The sequence below is a fragment of the Ranitomeya variabilis genome, chromosome 6 (assembly GCF_051348905.1).
Source record: "Ranitomeya variabilis isolate aRanVar5 chromosome 6, aRanVar5.hap1, whole genome shotgun sequence".
NCBI lineage: Eukaryota > Metazoa > Chordata > Amphibia > Anura > Dendrobatidae > Ranitomeya > Ranitomeya variabilis.
This window is the reverse complement of record NC_135237.1, coordinates 429,721,397-429,740,296: the sequence shown is the minus strand read 5'-3', so window position 1 is coordinate 429,740,296 and position 18,900 is coordinate 429,721,397.

Genomic DNA, 18,900 nt, shown 5'->3' with positions numbered 1-18,900 from the left:
ATGCCTTTATCAGCACAAACTCGACTGTGCTCAGATTCAGCCACAAATCTCTTAACAGTAAGATGATCACTCTTAAAGTTTCAAGAAATATCTAATGTTTTCATCCCTTGACCAAGGCATTGCACTATTTGATGCTTTTCGGCAGCAGAGAGATCCTTTTTCTTTCCCATGTTACTTGAAAACTGTGGCCTGCTTAATAATGTGGAACCTCATTTTTAAGTAGTTTTCCTTTAATTAGAATCACCTGGAAAACTAATTATCACATGTGTTTAAGATTGATTTCAGTGATCCATTGAGCCCTGAGACACAATGCCATCCATGAGTTTATTTGAAAAACAAAACAATTAAATCGTTTTGACACTTAAATCCAATTTGCATAATAACTTGGAACACAGTGTACTATGCTACCAATGGCAGGACTTAATAGATAGAAGACCCAGGAGTCAATATCATCACTCCTTTGTTTTGTAAAACTGAAATGATGAAATAATAATAAATAATAATAATTTTATTTATATAGCACCAACATATTCCGCAGCGCTTTACAACTTATAGAGGGGACTTGTACAGACAATAGACATTACAGCATAACAGAAATCACAGTTCAAAACAGATACCAGGAGGAATGAGGGCCCTGCTCGCAAGCTTACAAACTATGAGGAAAAGGGGAGACACGAGAGGTGGATGGTAACAATTGCTTTAGTTATTTGGACCAGCCATAGTGTAAGGCTCGGGTGTTCATGTAAAGCTGCATGAACCAGTTAACAGCCTAAGTATGTAGCAGTACAGACACAGAGGCTATTGACTTCATAAAGTGTATGAGAACATGATGAGAGGAACCTGATTATGTTTTTTTGTTTGTTTGTTTGTTTTTTATTATTTTTATAATAGGCTACACAGGGATAGTTAGGTTAATGCGTTGAGTCGGTAGGCCAGTCTGAACAAATGCGTTTTTAGGGCACGCTTAAAACTGTGGGGCTTGGGGATTAATCGTATTAACCTAGGTAGTGCATTCCAAAGAATCGGCGCAGCACGTGTAAAGTCTTGGAGACGGGAATGGGAGGTTCTGATTATTGAGGATGCTAACCTGAGGTCATTAGCGGAGCGGAGGGCACGGGTAGGGTGGTAGACTGAGACCAGAGAGGAGATGTAGGGTGGTGCTGAGCCATGGAGTGCTTTGTGGATGAGGGTAGTAGTTTTGTACTGGATTCTGGAGTGGATGGGCAGCCAGTGTAATGACTGGCACAAGGTAGAGGCATCGGTGTAACGCTTGGTGAGGAATATGATCCTGGCAGCAGCATTCAGGACAGATTGGAGCGGGGAGAGTTTGGTAAGAGGGAGGCCGATTAGTAGAGACTCTACTAGTAGTAGAGACTCTACTAGAGAGTTACAATAGTCCAGATGAGAATGAATAAGTGAGACAGTAAGAGTTTTTGCAGAGTCGAAAGTAAGAAAAGGGCGAATTCTAGAAATATTTTTGAGATGCAGATAAGAAGAGCAAGCCAGTGATCGGATGTAGGGGGTGAATGAAAGCTCGGAATCAAGGATGACCCCAAGGCAGCGGGCATGTTGCTTGGGAGTAATGGTGGAACCGCACACGGAGATGGCAATGTCAGGCAAAGGTAGGTTTGTAGAGGGAGAGAACACGAGGAGTTCAGTTTATGACAGGTTCAGTTTCAGATAGAGGGAGGACATGATGTTAGAGACAGCGGTAAGACAATCACTGGTGTTTTCTAAGAAGGTCGGAGTGAAAGCAGGAGAAGAGGTGTATAATTGGGTGTCGTCAGCATAGAGATGGTACTGGAAACCAAATCTACTGATTGTTTGTCCAATAGGGGCAGTATACAAAGAGAAGAGGAGGGGGCCTAGGACTGATCCTTGAGGAACCCCAACAGTAAGGGGAAGGGGAGAGGAGGAGGAACCAGCAAAACATACAGTGAAGGATCGGTCAGAGAGATAGGAGGAGAACCAAGAGAGAACGGTGTCCTTGATGCCGATGGAGCGGAGCATAGTGAGGAGGAGCTGATGATGCACAGTGTCGAATGCTGCGGAAAGATCCAAGAGAATTAGCATGGAGTAGTGACCATTAGATTTAGCTGTTAGTAGGTCATTAGAGACTTTAGTGAGGGCAGTTTCAGTAGAGTGTAAAGAGCGGAAGCCAGATTGAAGAGGGTCGAGAAGAGAGTTATCTGAGAGATAGCGGGTAAGACGGGAGTGGACCAGGCGTTCCAGGAGTTTAGAGATGAAGGGAAGGTTAGAGACAGGTCTATAATTAGCGGCACAGTTTTGGTCGAGGGAGGGTTTTTTAAGTAATGGATGTATGATGGCATGCTTAAATGAGGAGGGAAAAATACCGGAAGTGAGGGAAAGGTTGAATATTTTTGTTATGTGAGAGGTGACAGCCGGGGAAAGGGACTGGAGGAGATGATCACCATTGACTGTGTCCTCTAAGGAGTTAATCAGCCAGGCACCTGCTGTATCTTACAGCTGAAACACGCTGTTGGTGGTATGGGCTCAATTTCCCACCATCTTGTTGCACACTAGTACTGTACATGTATGGTATGGGAAAAGTTCACCATGGAATATCACAATAAACCCAAGGTTTTAAAGAAAACCGGTCACTAGAAAAAACTATGTTAACCTACAGATAAGGGGTTAATCTACAGGTTAATAGCATTACTAACCTGTCTGGCGCCCTCACTTAGATGAATACTGCAGGGAGAGAATTAACTTTATTCTCCCCGGAAACTTTTCAGGTTCAGTCATGTGAACGGCGCTGGTGTTCGTTCAGTCACCGTTCTAGGAATACAGAGCGGCAGCTGTATCCACCCCTCTAACCCTGACTAACAGTTGGCCTCAATGCAAAGCCAGTGTCAGCCAGGGCCAGAGGCGCGGTGACAGCTGCCGCTCTGTATACTGAACCGATGCCGACCCAATGACTGAAATCGTAATATTGCCGGGGAGAATAAAGTTCATTTTCAGAGGTTCGCCATGACGTGGCAGTGGACTTCATACAGTCTGATCAGAATGATAAATTAAGAACCTCATGTTCAGTTATATAAATTTTTGCCTAGCAGCATTAGATCAATGTATGATTTTTGGAGGTGCAGTCCGTGCTCTTTTCTAGCATATTGCAATATCTGTCACTTTTTTTTCAGATGTGCCCTCCTCCTATTTGGCACAAGTGATTTTAAATTAGCAAGAGACTGCAAAGAAAGAGGTTCAGCCTATTTTTGCTCTCATTGGAGAGCTTGAGGAAGGTGAGTTTCAGTGCTCCTTTCGTTTAGTGTTGGTGCTGTATGGCGGCCATTGTTGCTGTGGTTTTGTGCTGGTCTGGAGTCATGGGGACTCAGTCTTGCAGCATAGATGCAGGGAGTAGTGTTGAGCATTCCGATACTGCAAGTATCGGGTATCGGCCGATACTTGCTGTATCGGAATTCCGATACCGAGATCCGATATTTTTGTGATATCGGGTATCGGTATCGAAACAACATTAATGTAAAAATGTGTAAAAGAGAGAATCAAAATAAAAAATATTGCTATACTCACCTCTCCGACGCAGCCTGCACCTTACCGAGGGAAGCGGCAGCGTTCTTTGTTTAAAATTCGCGCTTTTCTTTCCTTTACGTGAGTCCCGGCTTGTGATTGGTTGCGTGCCGCCCATGTGACCGGGACGCAACCAATCACAGCAAGCCGTGACGTAATTTCAGGTCCTTCAGGATTTTAAAATTACGTTCCGGCGTTGTGATTGGTTGCGTCGCAGTCACATGGGCGACGCAACCAATCACAGCAAGCCGTGACGTAATTTCAGGTCCTTAAGGATTTTAAAATTACGTCCCGGCTTTGTGATTGGTTGCGTCGCAGTCACATGGGAGACGCAACCAATCACAAGCCGTGACGTCACGGGAGGCTGGACACGCGCGCATTTTAAAATGGGCGCGTGTCCAGCCTCCCGTGACGTCCCGGCTTGTGATTGGTTGCGCCGCGATCAACCAATCACAAGCCGGGAGGCTGGACACGCGCGCATTTTAAAATTTTAAAATGCGCGCGTGTCCAGCCTCCCGGCTTGTGATTGGTTGACCGCGGCGCAACCAATCACAAGCCGGGACGTCACGGGAGGCTGGACACGCGCCCATTTTAAAAAGCGCGCGTGTCCAGCCTCCCGTGACGTCACGGCTTGTGATTGGTTAATGGCGGCCATGTTGCCGGGACGCGGACCAATCACAGCAAGCCGTGACGTAATTTCGTCACGGCTTGCTGTGATTGGTCCGCGTCCCGGCAACATGGCGCCGTGACCAATCATAAGCCGGGACGTCACTGGAGGCTGGACACGCGCCCATTTTAAAAAGCGCGCGTGTCCAGCCTCCCGTGACGTCACGGCTTGTGATTGGTTAATGGCGGCCATGTTGCCGGGACGCGGACCAATCACAGCAAGCCGTGACGTAATTTCGTCACGGCTTGCTGTGATTGGTCCGCGTCCCGGCAACATGGCCGCCCTGACCAATCACAAGCCGGGACTTCACGTAACCAAGTAAAAGCGCAAATTTTAAACAAACAACGCTGCCGGTTCCCTCGCTGAGGTCCAGGCTGCGTCGGACAGGTGAGTATAGCGATATTTTTTATTTTAATTCTTTCTTTTACACATTTATATGGATCCCAGGGCCTGAAGGAGAGTTTCCTCTCCTTCAGACCCTGGGAACCATCAGGAATACCGTCCGATACTTGAGTCCCATTGACTTGTATTGGTATCGGGTATCGGTATCGGATTGGATCCGATACTTTGCCGGTATCGGCCGATACTTTCCGATACCGATACTTTCAAGTATCGGACGGTATCGCTCAACACTAGCAGGGAGGCATCAGGCCACCTGCCCCACTGGTGCATTTTTGCTGCGATGTTGGTTAGCGCACAACGCTGCTCCAGGCCCCACTAGGGACCCACTGAGAGGTTCGCTGTGACATGACAGTGGGCTTCATACATTCTGATCAGAATGTTGAACTAAGAACCTCATGTTCAGTTATATAAATTTTTGCCTAGCAGCACTAGATCAATGTATGATTTTTGGAGGTGCTGTCCATTCTCTTTTCTAGCATAAAGTTCATTTTCTCCCCTCAGAGCTTGGCTAAAAGCAGGCCTCAGGCAGGTTAATATTTATAAACTTACAGATTAACCCCATATCTGTAGGATAATAGTGTTTTATTTTCTGCTGACAGGTTCCTTTTAACTATAGTAGCGTATAAAAATTTGGGCACCCTTGGTCAAAATTACAGTTACTATAAGGAAGTTGAAGATTAAATGATCTCAAAAAAAGGCCTAAAGTTAAAGATTTCCTTTGTATTTTAGGCAAAAAAAATACATATATTGTCATATTTTACATTTTAAAAATTACATAAAGGAAAATGGGCTGATGCAAAGATTTCGTCACCCTTGGAGATTTGTGTGGTCAGATATCTTTAATCAAGGTTTCCGACATTAAATAGCCTGTTAGGGTTATGACTTGTTCACTATCATTGTTAGGGACGGTCAGATGATGCAAATTTCCCAGCTTTATAGAAACACAGCCTCTTCTAACCCTGTGTCAAAAACAGTAGCCAAGGGTTCTTCTAAACAGCTGCACTCTGAAAATGAAAATGGTGGAGGTCCACAAAGCAGAAGAAGGATATAACAGGGTAGCAAAGCATCTTGAAGTTGCCCTTTCCTCAGTTCGAAATGTAATTAAGAAATGGCAGTTAACAGGAACACTGGTGATCAAGATCTGGAATACCAAGCAAAATTTCAGTGATATCTGGTTGTAAGATTGCTAGAGACAAATCAAAAGCCCCGCTTGACTGCAAAAGACCTTCAGAAAGATTTAGTGGACTCTAGAGTAGTGGTACATTGGTCTACAGTTCAGAGACATCTGTACAAATATGGCCTTCATGAACAAGTCATCAGAAGAAAACCTCTTCTGTGTCTGTAACACCCCGGGAATCGGTTGTTACAGTCATGTTGCCTTCCCTTCAGGGAGGGTGATGTCACGCTTGGAGGCAAGGGAGATTCTCTCTATCAGGTAAGGCACTCACAGTCAACACTTCTGAATCTAGGCCAGGAGGGGGAGCTCAAGACCCAGATTCAGGGGAGCTTCCTTAGACTTTAGGCATCCTAGTCTGGAGGAGGAGTCAGCCAGTTGTAGAGAGTGGTAGAGGAGTTAGGAGAGGAGAAGGACGTCTGGAAGAGACGGAGGGGCTGCACAGCCGCGTAGGAGCTGTGGCCCTTGGAAAGAGCGAGAACTTGAAGGAGTTGAATAGTGGAGGAGCTTAGAGGGAAGAAGCACAGATGAGGAAGAGGCTCAGTCGGGGAACAGTGGAAGGACACCCTAGGAGCTGGCACGCAGAAACTGGGTACCGGGAGCCCGAGGTCGTGTTGTTCTCCAGGACGCGTGACAGAACCGGAGGACTTAGGGCTGTATGTCAATTGCCCGCATCAAGTTTGAGGTGAAGCAGCAAACTGAGAGCCCGGGTCATGATAGAGACCCTATAAACAGGCTCGCACTGCCTATCGTACAGACATCTGTCTTAGGACAGGAGAGAGGGGACTTGCAACTAAGCTTCAAGAGGCAGGGACCTCACCAACTAAAATAGCGCAAGTAGGAAAGGCTTATGGACCTCACCTGGGAGAGGGATCCACGATTGCCTCCAAGACGGCTGGACCACAGCTACCCTGCACTTGGTACCTTGGACTGAGGACTGCTATCATCAGTAAACCAGGTAAAGACTGCAAACCTGTGTCCTCGTTCTTTGCCATACCATCCACCACACCATCGGTGCCCTACACTTGGGAAGTCCTGGAGACCTCGCTTCACCTGTGGGAAGCGTCAACAACTTGCTGCATACCATCACCCCTGAGGACCCCTTAAAGCGGCATCAGCCCCCACTGACCGAACACCACAGCTGGCATCACGACAAACTTTATACAAAAACCCCTTTAAAGACCGTTCCCCTTTTACAGTGAGTCCCAGGGCCACGGACCGGGTCGCAGCCACCATGACATCCCCTTTAATAGCGACTGGACCCGGGGCCGAGTACCTCGCTGCCCTGGTGGGTGACTCATGTCCTCACCATAAAATTCAGCATCAGAAGTACAAAAGAACATCTAAACAAGCTGATGCATTTTGAAAACAAGTCCTGTGGAGATTAAAAAAGAAATCTTTGGCCACCATGATCAAAGGTATATGTGGACAAAAATAGCCACAGGATTTCAGGAAAAGAACATCTCGAAAACCATTAACCCCTTTACACCCCAAGGCTGTTTGCACCTTCATGAACAGGTCAAATTTTACAATTCTGATCAGTGTCACTTTATGTGGCAATAACTCTGAAAAGCTTCAACAGATCCCACAGGTTCTGAGAATATTTTTTGGGACATGTACTTCATGATAGTGAGTCGCCCGTCCGGGCCGTGGGGTACATGGTACAGGGTCCAGTACTTAAAGAGACGAGTCATGGCGGCGGCGACCCAGTCCTTGACCCTGGTCGCCCATGTTTAAAGGGACGGTCTTTAAAGGTTTTTTTTTAATAAAAAAGTTTGTAATGCCACCTGTGGTATTCGGTCAGTGGGGACCGACGCTGCTTAAAGGGGTCCACTGGGACGATGTTATGGCAGCCGGATGGTATAACTTCCCACAGGTGAAGTAGGTCCCCAGGGCTCCCGTTGAATAGATGGAGGATGGTGAGTGGTGCAATAAAGAACGAAGGACGCAGTTGTGCAGTCTTTTTACCTGGTTTACTGATGGTAGCAGGTAGCCACAGTCCAGGGCACCAGATCACAGGTACAGGCAGGGTACGGCTGGCTTGGAAGTGAATTCAGAGTCCAGCTTTACCAGGTGGAGTTAAAAGCCTTCCTTCTAGCACTGTGTTGTTATAGTCCCTTACTGCCTATGGCTTGTAGCAAGGTCCTCTCAGTTACATCTGTCCTTTGTTGAACTGGGACACAAACCCGTATGACAGGTGACTCGAGCCTTTTTACAGGGTCTCTATTACGACCCGGACTCTATGTGTCACTATGTATCCTGGGTGTTAGGATGAACAGGTGATGTATAATCCAGCTGTCCTGCTGGTTTCTGCTATGTGTCTTAGAATCCCACAAAAGTCTCGGTCTTCTGGCTACCGGTGTCTGCGCCCAATCAGGGTTGCAGCCCAGTCGCAGCTATTCTCCCTTGTTGTCACTCTCCTGTGCTTCGCTCTCCGGCACTTTAGCTAAAGGCTGTTCTTCCTTCTGTATCTCGCTATCTAGGAGCTACAGCACCTTAGGCTGTACGGCCCCTCACCCATCCTTCTGCCTCAGTCTGCTCCCGTCTGCTATCTGGCACCAACTGTCTAAATCTTCCCAACTGCCTAGCAACTAACTCCTCCTCCCGACCAGAGAGAGCAGCTCCCCTGAAGTCGGGTGTAGAGCTCCCCCTTCTGGCCTGGAGTCAGAATGGTGTTGTATGTGCTGATTACCTGTCAAAAAGGAATCCTTCATTGCTTCCAAGCGTGACATCACTCTCCCCGTGAGGGAAGCAATGCCACTGTGACAACCAGGAGCCCGGGGCGTCACAATAGTGATAAAATTTAATTGAAATGACTTGCGTTTATTTGTGAAAAAAACAACAAATTTGGTGAAAATTTAGCAATTTTAAAATTTTTTATTTTTATGCCCTTAAATGAGAGGAAGCTATAAGGGTTAAAAGTTGGCCAGCGATTTCTCATTTTTCCAACAAAATTTACAAAACCTTTTTTTAGGGAACACACCACTTTTGAAGTGAATTTGAGGGTTCTATATGACAGAAAATACCACAAAGTGACACCATTCTAAAAATGTCACAACAACTAAAGTTTCTCAATACCACATTCAAAAGTTTTATTAATTCTTCATGTGCTTCACAGAAATTTTTAGAATGTGGAAGAAAAAATTTACATTTTACTTTTTCACATAAAATTTACTTTAGACCCATTTTCTTATTTTCACAAGGGTATCAGGAAAAAATCAACCAAAAAAATTGTTTTGCAAGTTCTCCTGAGCATGCCAATACCCCATATGTGGGGTAAAACCACTGTTTGGGCGCATGGCAGGACTTGGAAGGGAAGAAGCACCATTTAACACTTCGAAAGCAAAATTTACTGGAATAATTAGTGGATGCCATATCACATTTGGAGAGCCCCTGATGTGCCTAAACAGTAGAAAAACCCCAAAAGTGATACAATTTTGGAAACTAGACTCCCCAAGAAACTAGTTTAGATGTGTGGTGAGCACCTTGAACCCCAGATGCTTCACAGAAGTTATAACGTAGAGACGTAAAATAAAAAAATCACATTCTTCCCACAAAAATGTTCTTTTAGTCCCAAATGTTTTATTTTCACAAGGTAACAGGATAAAAGGGATGCCAAAATTTGTTATGCAATTTCTCCTGAGTACAACACTACCCCATATGTGGTAAAAAAAAAAAACCCTGTGCTTTGGGCATATGGCAGGGCTCAAAATGAAGGAGTGGTTTTGGAAAGCATATTTTGATGAGATGTTCTGCATGTGTCATGTCGCATTTGGAGAGCCCTAGATGGGCATAAACAGCAGAAACCCCCACAAGTGACCCCATTTTGGAAACTAGACCCCTCAATAAATATATCTAGATGTGTGATGATCACTAGGGTTGAGCGACCTTGACTTTTTTAGGGTCGAGTCATGTTTCACGAAACCCGACTGTTGGAAAAGTCGAGTCGGGCGAAATCGGCCGATTACTGCGCAAAGTCGAGGATCGGCCGGAACACGAAACCCTATGCACGTCAATGGGGATATTTTTTTTTTTTTTTCTCTCTCTCTCTCTCTCTCTCTCTCTCTCTCTCTCTCCCTCCGTCCCAGCACAGAAAATTTCGTTTTACACATTCCAAATCGCTACTGCGCACAAGCGATAAAATGATGATAGGCATGCACGCCCTAACCCCTATGTCATCACTCTGCCCACGCTCCTTCATTGGCTGTAAAAATGGCGCTAAACGCGTCATACGAAACGCGATTTTGGCTCCAAGATCGCGTACCGCATGGCCGACCCCACACAGGGATCGGGTCGGGTGTCATGAGACGCTGACTTTACCAAAAGTCAGCGACTTATGAAAATGAACGATCCGTTTCGCTCAACCCTAATGATCACCTTGAACCCCCAGGAGCTTCACCGAAGTTAATAATGTAGAGCCGTGAAAATAAAAAAAAAAACACATTTTTCCCACAAAAAATGTTTTTTAGCCCTCAATTTTTTTTATTTTCACAAGGGTAACAGGAGAAAATAAAACCTGAAATTTGTTGTGCAATTAGTCGTGAGTACGCCGATACCCCACATGTGGTCGTAAACTACTTTTGAGGCACAGTGAAAAGCTCTGCAGGGAAGAAGCTCCCTATTGGAGTTCAGATTTTGCTGGATTTGTTTGAGGGTGCATTGTCACATTGGCAGCATGAACTCATATGAACTCTGTAGCATGGGAAAATCAGCTTGCATTTTCCCAGGCTGAAGAGTTCAATTGAGTTCATGCTGCCAGGGGGGATATTGTTGCTTTTTTCATTTGGATTTTTTTTTACAGAAGAACGAGGGCTTCACTTGGATTGAGCATACAATAAAGATGTTAAAACATGTGTTTTATTCTTTCATTAAAATACTTTATTCTTAAGGTGTGTGTGTATTTTTAACCCTTTAAGACTATTGGATTAACCCCTTCACGACCTTTGACGCAGCGTATGCGTCATGGAATGATCGCATCCCTGCAGATCGGGTGAAAGGGTTAATTCCTATTTTACCCGATCTGCAGGGAGAGGGGGAGTTGTACTTCAGCCTAGGGGGGGTGGCTTTGCCCCCACGTGGCTACGATCGCTCTGATTGGCTGTTGAAAGTGCAACAGCCAATCAGAGCAATTTGCAATATTTCACCTATGAAAATGGTGAAATATTGCAATCCAGCCATGGCCGATGCTGCAATAGCATCTGCCATGGCTGGAAATCATGTTCTGGCCCCCCCACCGCCCCCGATCTCCTCCCCAGTCGTCCGTTATGTGGCCCGGTCCTCTCCGTCCTCCTGTCCGCTTCCCCGTCCTCCTGCCCGCTCCCCCGTGCTCCTGTCCGCTCCCCCCGTCCTCCGATCCCCCCCCCTGTGCTCCGATCCACCCCCCCACCATCCCCTCATACTTACCGATCCTCCCGAAGTCGGTCCGTCTTCTCCCTGGGCGCCGCCATCTTCCAAGATGGCGGGCGCATGCTCAGTACGCCCGCCGAATCTGCAGGCTGGCAGATTCGTTACAGGTACATTTTGATCGCTGTGGTAGGTTCTACCACAGCGATCAAAATAAAAAAATAATAAATAAACCCCCCCCCCTTTATCACCCCCATAGGTAGGGACAATAATAAAATAAAGAAAATATTTTTTTTTCTTTTTCCACTAGGGTTAGGGTTAGAACTAGGGTTAGAACTAGGGGTAGGGTTAGGGGTAGGGTTAGGGTTACGGGTAGGGTTAGGGTTAGGGGTAGGGTTATGGCATGTGCACACAGAGCGGATCGGCCGCGGATCCGCAGCGGATCGGCCGCGGATCCGCAGCGGATCGGCAGCGGATCCGCAGCGGATCGGCCGCGGATCGGCCGCGGATCGGCAGCGGATCGGCCGCGGATCCGCAGCGGATTGGCCGCGGATCCGCAGCGGATTGGCAGCGGATTGGCCGCGGATCCGCAGCGGATTGGCCGCTGCGAATTCGAAGCAGTTTTCCATCAGGTTTACAGTACCATGTACACCTAAGGAAAACCAAATCCGCTGTGCCCATGGTGCGGAAAATTCCGTGCAGAAACGCTGCATTGTATTTTCCGCAGCATGTCAATTCTTTGTGCGGATTCCGCAGCGTTTTACACCTGTTCCTCAATAGGAATCCGCAGGTGAAATCCACACAAAAAAACAGTGGAAATCTGCTGTAAATCCGCAGGCAAAACGCGGTGCCTTTTACCTGCAGATTTTTCAAAAATCGTGCGGAAAAATCTCACACGAATCCGCAACGTGGGCACATAGCCTTAGGGTTAGGGTTGGAATTAGAGTTAGGGTTGGAATTAGGGCTAGGGTTTGAAATAGGGTTAAGATTAGGCTTGTGGTTAGGGTTACGGATAGGGTTAGGGGTGTGTTGGGGTTACAGTTGTGGTTAGGGTTGGGATTAGGGTTACGGTTGGGATTAGGGTTAGGATTAGGGTTGGAATTAGGGTTACGGTTGTGTTGCGGTTAGGGTTGTGGTTAGGGGTGTGTTGGGGTTAGGGTTGTGATTAGGGTTATGGCTACAGTTGGGATTAGGATTAGGGGTGTGTTGGGGTTAGTGTTGAAGTTAGAATTGAGGGGTTTCCACTGTTTAGGCACATCAGGGGTCTCCAAACGCAACATGGCGCCACCATTGATTCCAGCCAATCTTGCGTTCAAAAAGTCAAATGGTGCTCCCGCCCTTCTAAGCCCCGACGTGCGCCCAAACAGTGGTTTACCCCCACATTTGGGGTACCAGCGTACTCAGGACAAACTGGGCAACAACTGTTGGGGTCCAATTTCTCCTGTTACCCTTGCAAAAATAAAAAATTACTTGCTAAAACATAATTTATGAGGAAAGAACAATTATTTTTTATTTTCACGGCTCTGCTTTATAAACTTCTGTGAAGCACTTTGGGGTTGAAAGTGCTCAACACACATCTAGATAAGTTCCTTCGGGGGTCTAGTTTCCAAAATGGGGTCACTTGTGGGGTGTTTCTACTGTTTAGGCACATCAGGGGCTCTGCAAATGCAATGTGACGCCCGCAGACCATTCCATCAAAGTCTGCATTTCAAATGTCACTACTTCCCTTCCGAGCCCTGACGTGTGCCCAAACAGTGGTTTACCCCCACATATGGGGTATCAGCGTACTCACAACAAACTGGGCAACAAATATTGGGGTCCAAATTCTCCTGTTACCCTTGTGAAAATAAAAAATTGCTTGCTAAAACATCTTTTTTGAGGAAATAAAAATGATTTTTTATTTTCACGGCTCTGCGTTGTAAACTTCTGTGAAGCACTTGGGGGTTGAACGTGCTCACCACACATCTAGATAAGTTCCTTGGGGGTCTAGTTTCCAAAATGGGGTCAGTTGTGGGGGGTTTCTACTGTTTAGGCATATCAGGGGCTCTGCAAACGTAACATGATGCCCGCAGACCATTCCATCAAAGTCTGCATTCCAAAACGTCACTACTTCCCTTCCGAGCCCCGGCATGTACCCAAACAGTGGTTTACCCCCATATATGGGGTATCAGCGTACTCAGGAGAAACTGGACAACAACTTTTGGGGTCCAATTTCTCCTGTTACTCTTGCAAAAATAAAAAATTCTGGGCTAAAAAAATATTTTTGAGGAAAGGAAACACATTTATTATTTTCACGGCTCTGCGTTATAAACTTCTGTGAAGCACTTGGGGGTTCAAAGTGCTCACCACACATCTAGATAAGTTCCCTTGGGGGTCTAGTTTCCAAAATGGAGTCACTTGTGGGGAGTTCCTACTGTTTAGGCACATCAGGGGCTCTGCAAACGCAACCTGATGCCCGCAGAGCATTCCATCAACGTCTGCATTTCAAAACGTCACTACTTCCCTTCCGAACCCCGACGTGTGCCAAAACAGTGGTTTACCCCCACATATGGGGTACCATCGTACTCAGGAGAAACTGGGAAACAACTTTTGGGGTCCAATTTCTCCTATTACCCTTGGGTAAATAAAAAATTGTGGGCTAAAAAATCATTTTTGAGAAAAGAAAAATTATTTTTTATTTTCATGGCTCTGCGTTATAAACTTCTGTGAAGCACTTGGGGGTTCAAAGTGCTCACCACACATCTAGATTAGTTCCTTGGGAGGTCTAGTTTCCAAAATGGGGTCACTTGTGTGGGAGCTCCAATGTTTAGGCACACAGGGGCTCTCCAAACGCGACATGGTGTCCGCTAATGATTGGAGCTAATTTTCCATTCAAAAAGCCAAATGGCGTGCCTTCCCTTCCGAGCCCTGCCGTGCGCCCAAACAGTGGTTTACCCCCACATATGGGGTATCATCGTACTCAGGACAAACTGGAAAACAACATTTGGGGTCCAATTTCTCCTATTACCCTTGGGAAAATAAAAAATTCTGGGCTAAAAATCATTTTTGAGGAAAGAAAAATTATTTTTTTATTTTCACGGCTCTGCGTTATAAACTTCTGTGAAGCACCTGGGGGTTATAAGTGCTCACTATGCATCTAGATAAGTTCCTTGGGGGGTCTAGTTTCCAAAATGGGGTCACTTGTAGGGGAGCTCCAATGTTTAGGCACACAGGGGCTCTCCAAACGCGACATGGTGTCCGCTAACGATTGGAGCTAATTTTCCATTCAAAAAGTCAAATGGCACGCCTCCCCTTCCGAGCCTTGCCGTGCACCCAAACAGTGGTTTACCCCCACATATGAGGTATCGGCATACTCAGGAGAAATTGCCCAACAAATTTTAGGATCCATTTTATCCTGTTGCCCATGTGAAAATGAAAGAATTGAGGCTAAAAGAAATTTTGTGTGAAAAAAAAGTACTTTTTCATTTTTGCGGATCAATTTGTGAAGCACCTGGGGGTTTAAAGTGCTCACTATGCCTCTAGATGAGTTCCTTGGGGGGTCTAGTTTCCAAAATGGGGTCACCTGTGGAGGAGCTCCAATGTTTAGGCACACAGGGGCTTTCCAAACGTGACATGGTGTCCGCTAACGATGGAGATAATTTTTCATTCAAAAAGTCAAATGGCGCTCCTTCCCTTCCGAGCCTTACCATGTGCCCAAACAGTGGTTTACCCCCACATGTGAGGTATTGGTGTACTCAGGAGAAATTGCCCAACAAAATTTAGGATCCATTTTATCCTGTTGCCCATGTGAAAATGAAAAAATTGAGGCTAAAATAATTTTTTTGTGAAAAAAAAGTACTTTTTCATTTTTACGGATCAATTTGTGAAGCACCTGGGGGTTTAAAGTGCTCACTATTCTTCTAGATAAGTTCCTTGGGGGGTCTAGTTTCCAAAATGGGGTCACTTGTGGGGGAGCTCCAATGTTTAGGCACACGGGGGCTCTCCAAACGCGACATGGTGTCCGCTAAAGATTGGGGCCAATTTTTCATTGAAAAAGTCAAATGGCGCTCCTTCCCTTCCGAGCCCTGCCGTGCGCCCAAACAGTGGTTTACCCCCACATATGAGGTATCAGCGTACTCAGGACAAATTGGACAACAACGTCCGTGGTCCAGTTTCTCCTTTTACCCTTGGGAAAATAAAAAAAATTTCGCTAAAATATCATTTTTGTGACTAAAAAGTTAAATGTTCATTTTTTACTTCCATGTTGCTTCTGCTGCTGTGAAACACCTGAAGGGTTAATAAACTTCTTGAATGTGGTTTTGAGCACCTTGAGGGGTGCAGTTTTTAGAATGGTGTCACTTTTGGGTATTTTCAGCCATATAGAACCCTCAAACTGACTTCAAATGTGAGGTGGTCCCTAAAAAAAATGGTTTTGTAAATTTTGTTGTAAAAATGAGAAATCACTGGTCAAATTTTATCCCTTATAACTTCCTAGCAAAAAAAAAATTTGTTTCCAAAATTGTGCTGATGTAAAGTAGACATGTGGGAAATGTTATTTATTAACTCTTTTGTGTCACATAACTCTCTGGTTTAACAGAATAAAAATTCAAAATGTGAAAATTGCGAAATTTTCAAAATTTTTGCCAAATTTCCGTTTTTTTCACAAATAAACTCAGAAATTATCGACCTAAATTTACCACTAACATGAAGCCCAATATGTCACGAAAAAACAATCTCAGAATCGCTAGGATCCGTTGAAGCGTTCCTGAGTTATTACCTCATAAAGGGACACTGGTCAGAATTGCAAAAAACGGCAAGGTCATAATGGATAGGTGTCTTATTGACACCTCTCCATTATTAACCAGGCTTAATGTCATCTTACAATAGGTGACATTAACCCCATATTACCCCATATGCTAACGCTACAGGGCAATGGGAAGGGAGAGGTTAAGTGCCGGAATAGGCGCATCTTACAGATGCACCTTTTTTGGTGTGGCTGAGGGCAGATGTTCTTAGCCAGAGGGGGGCAATAACCATTGTCCCTCTCTAGGCTATTAATATCTGCCCTCAGTCACTGGCTTTCCCTCTCTGGCGGAGAAAATTGCGTGGGAGCCAACGCCATTTTTTCCATGAATTAACCCTTTAATTTAACACCTACAGCTCCCAAATTTTACACACACACACACACACAAACACACACACACACACACACACACACACTACTAACATTATTAGGGAGGGACATATAAAAATCTAATGAACATGCAATGGTTTACTGTATGTAAACCATGTCTCATATTCTGTCAGGTTCGCTAATGATTTAGCAAAAGCCGAATTGAATTACCAGCTTTTCTGCTATCTAGCTCTGTATGAAATATATATATATATATATACAGTATATATGTGTCTCATTGATATATATATATATAAATATATATAGACTATATATATGTATTCATGAATATTTGAGCCCATTATATGTCCATTTTGCAAGCCGGCGAGAAAATCTCCCATACGTATGACACGCAGATACTTTTTTGAGAAATAATCACATCCTCGCATTGAATACAGATGACATACGATCACTGTTCATGAACATTTCTGCGTACCTCGGCAGAAAAAACGGACTGCATTTTTATACGTTAGGTGTGACACCGGCCTTACTGCGATCTTTGGGAGGGAAAATGAACAAATCAACAGCAGGTAAAGGATTGGTTTTATTTATTTTTTACACCATTCCTTGTGCGGAATAAGTGATTATTCTCTTTATTCTTCGGGTCGGTTCAATTACAGTGATACCAGATTTATATCAGGTTTTCTGTTTGGCACCTGTCTCACAATAAACGACTCTTTTTATTGCAAAAACTAGTTTTTGCATCTCCATCTTTTGAGAGCTTTAATTTTTCCATATTTCAGCCAACAGCCATAAGGTGGCTTATTTTTTGCTGGACAAGTTGATGTTTTTATTGGTACCATTTTCGGACACAAGACATTTTTTGATCATATTCAATTTTGGTTTTTGGGAGGCACAATGGAAAAAAAAAGCAATTGGGGATTTTTTTTATGTCATTCCATGTGTGGTAAAATTAATCAGGCAACTTTATTCTTCTGGTCAGTCCGATTACAGAAATACTATATTTACATATATTTTATATGTTTTGGTGCTTTTACACAATAAAAACTATTTTATAGTAAAAATAATTATTTTTGCATCGCTTTATTCTGAGAGCTATACCTTTTTTCTGTTGTGTTTTGTGGGACAAGATGACATTTTAAGTGATACCACGGAGAACAATAAAACCTAAAAATGATCAACGTAAATCACAACTAATATCCCACGGAGGTCTGGAGTTGGAATGATGCTCAAAATCAAAGTGGAAAATGAAGTTACAGGCTGATCCAACTTCAGTAGAAATGCGTCAAGACAAGGAAATGATGCTCAGTAGTGTGTGTGGCCTCCACGTTCCTCTATGATCTCCCTACAATGCCTGGGCATGCTCTTGATGAGGCAGCCGATGGTCTCCTGAGGGATCTCCTCCCAGAAGTGGACTAAAGCATCCGCCAACTCCTGGACAGTCTGTGGTGGAATGTGACATTGGTGGATTGTGCGAGACATGATGTCCCAGATGTGTTCAATCAGATTCAGGTTTGGGGAACGGGTGGGCCAGTCCATAGCTTCAATGCCTTCATCTTGCAGGAACTGCTGACACACTTCAGCCACATGAGGTCTGGTATTGCCCTGCATTAGGAGAACCCAGGGCCAACCGCACCAGCAAATGGTCTCACAAGGGGTCTGAGGATCTCATCTCGGTACCTAATGCCAGTCAGGCTACATCTGGTGAGCACATGAAGGGCTGTGCAGCACCATTACTGACTCACTGCCAAACCCATCATGCTGAAGGATGTTGCAGGCAGCAGATCGCTCACCATGGCGTATCCAGACTCTGTCACATCTGTATCATGTGCTCAATGTGAACCTGCTTTCATCTGTGAAGAGCACAGGGCGCCAGTTGCGAAATTGACAATCCTGGTGTTCTGTGGCAAATTCCAAGCGTCCTACACAGTGTTGGGCTGTGAGCATAACCTGTCATGATCTCAATGGCAAGAGAACATAGCATCAGCATATATAGGAACTAGCTCTTGGAAGATGGGAACTGAGCTGACCATGAACTAAACCTAACACACAACTAGCAGTGGCCGGGTAGCATGCCTACGTTGATTCTAGATGCCCAGCACCAGCCGGAGGACTAAATAATGCTAGCAGAGGAAAATATTAGTCCTAGCTCACCTCTAGAGAAATACCCCGAAAGGAGACAGAGGCCCCCCACATGTATTGGCGGTGAATAAAGATGAAATAACAAAACGTAGTATGAAAATAGGTTTAGCAAATTTGAGGTCCACTTACTACATAGCAGAAGACAGAAAGAACACTTTCATGGTCAGCTGAAAACCCTATCAAAACACCATCCAGAAATTACTTTAAAACTCTGGCATTAACTCATAACACCAGAGTGGCAATTCCTGTTCACAAGAGCTTTCCAGACACAGTAACGAAACTACAGCTGTGAACTGGAACAAAAATGCAAAAACAAACATGGACAAGAGTCCAACTTATCTAGTAGTTGTCTAGGAGCAGGAACAAGCACAGAGAGGCTTCTGATAACATTGTTGACCGGCAAGCAACTAACAAAGCAGCAAGGTTATATAGCGACTCCCACATCTTGATGGGAACAGGTGAACAGAGAAGATGAAGACACCAGTTCAATTCCACCAGTAGCCACCGGGGGAG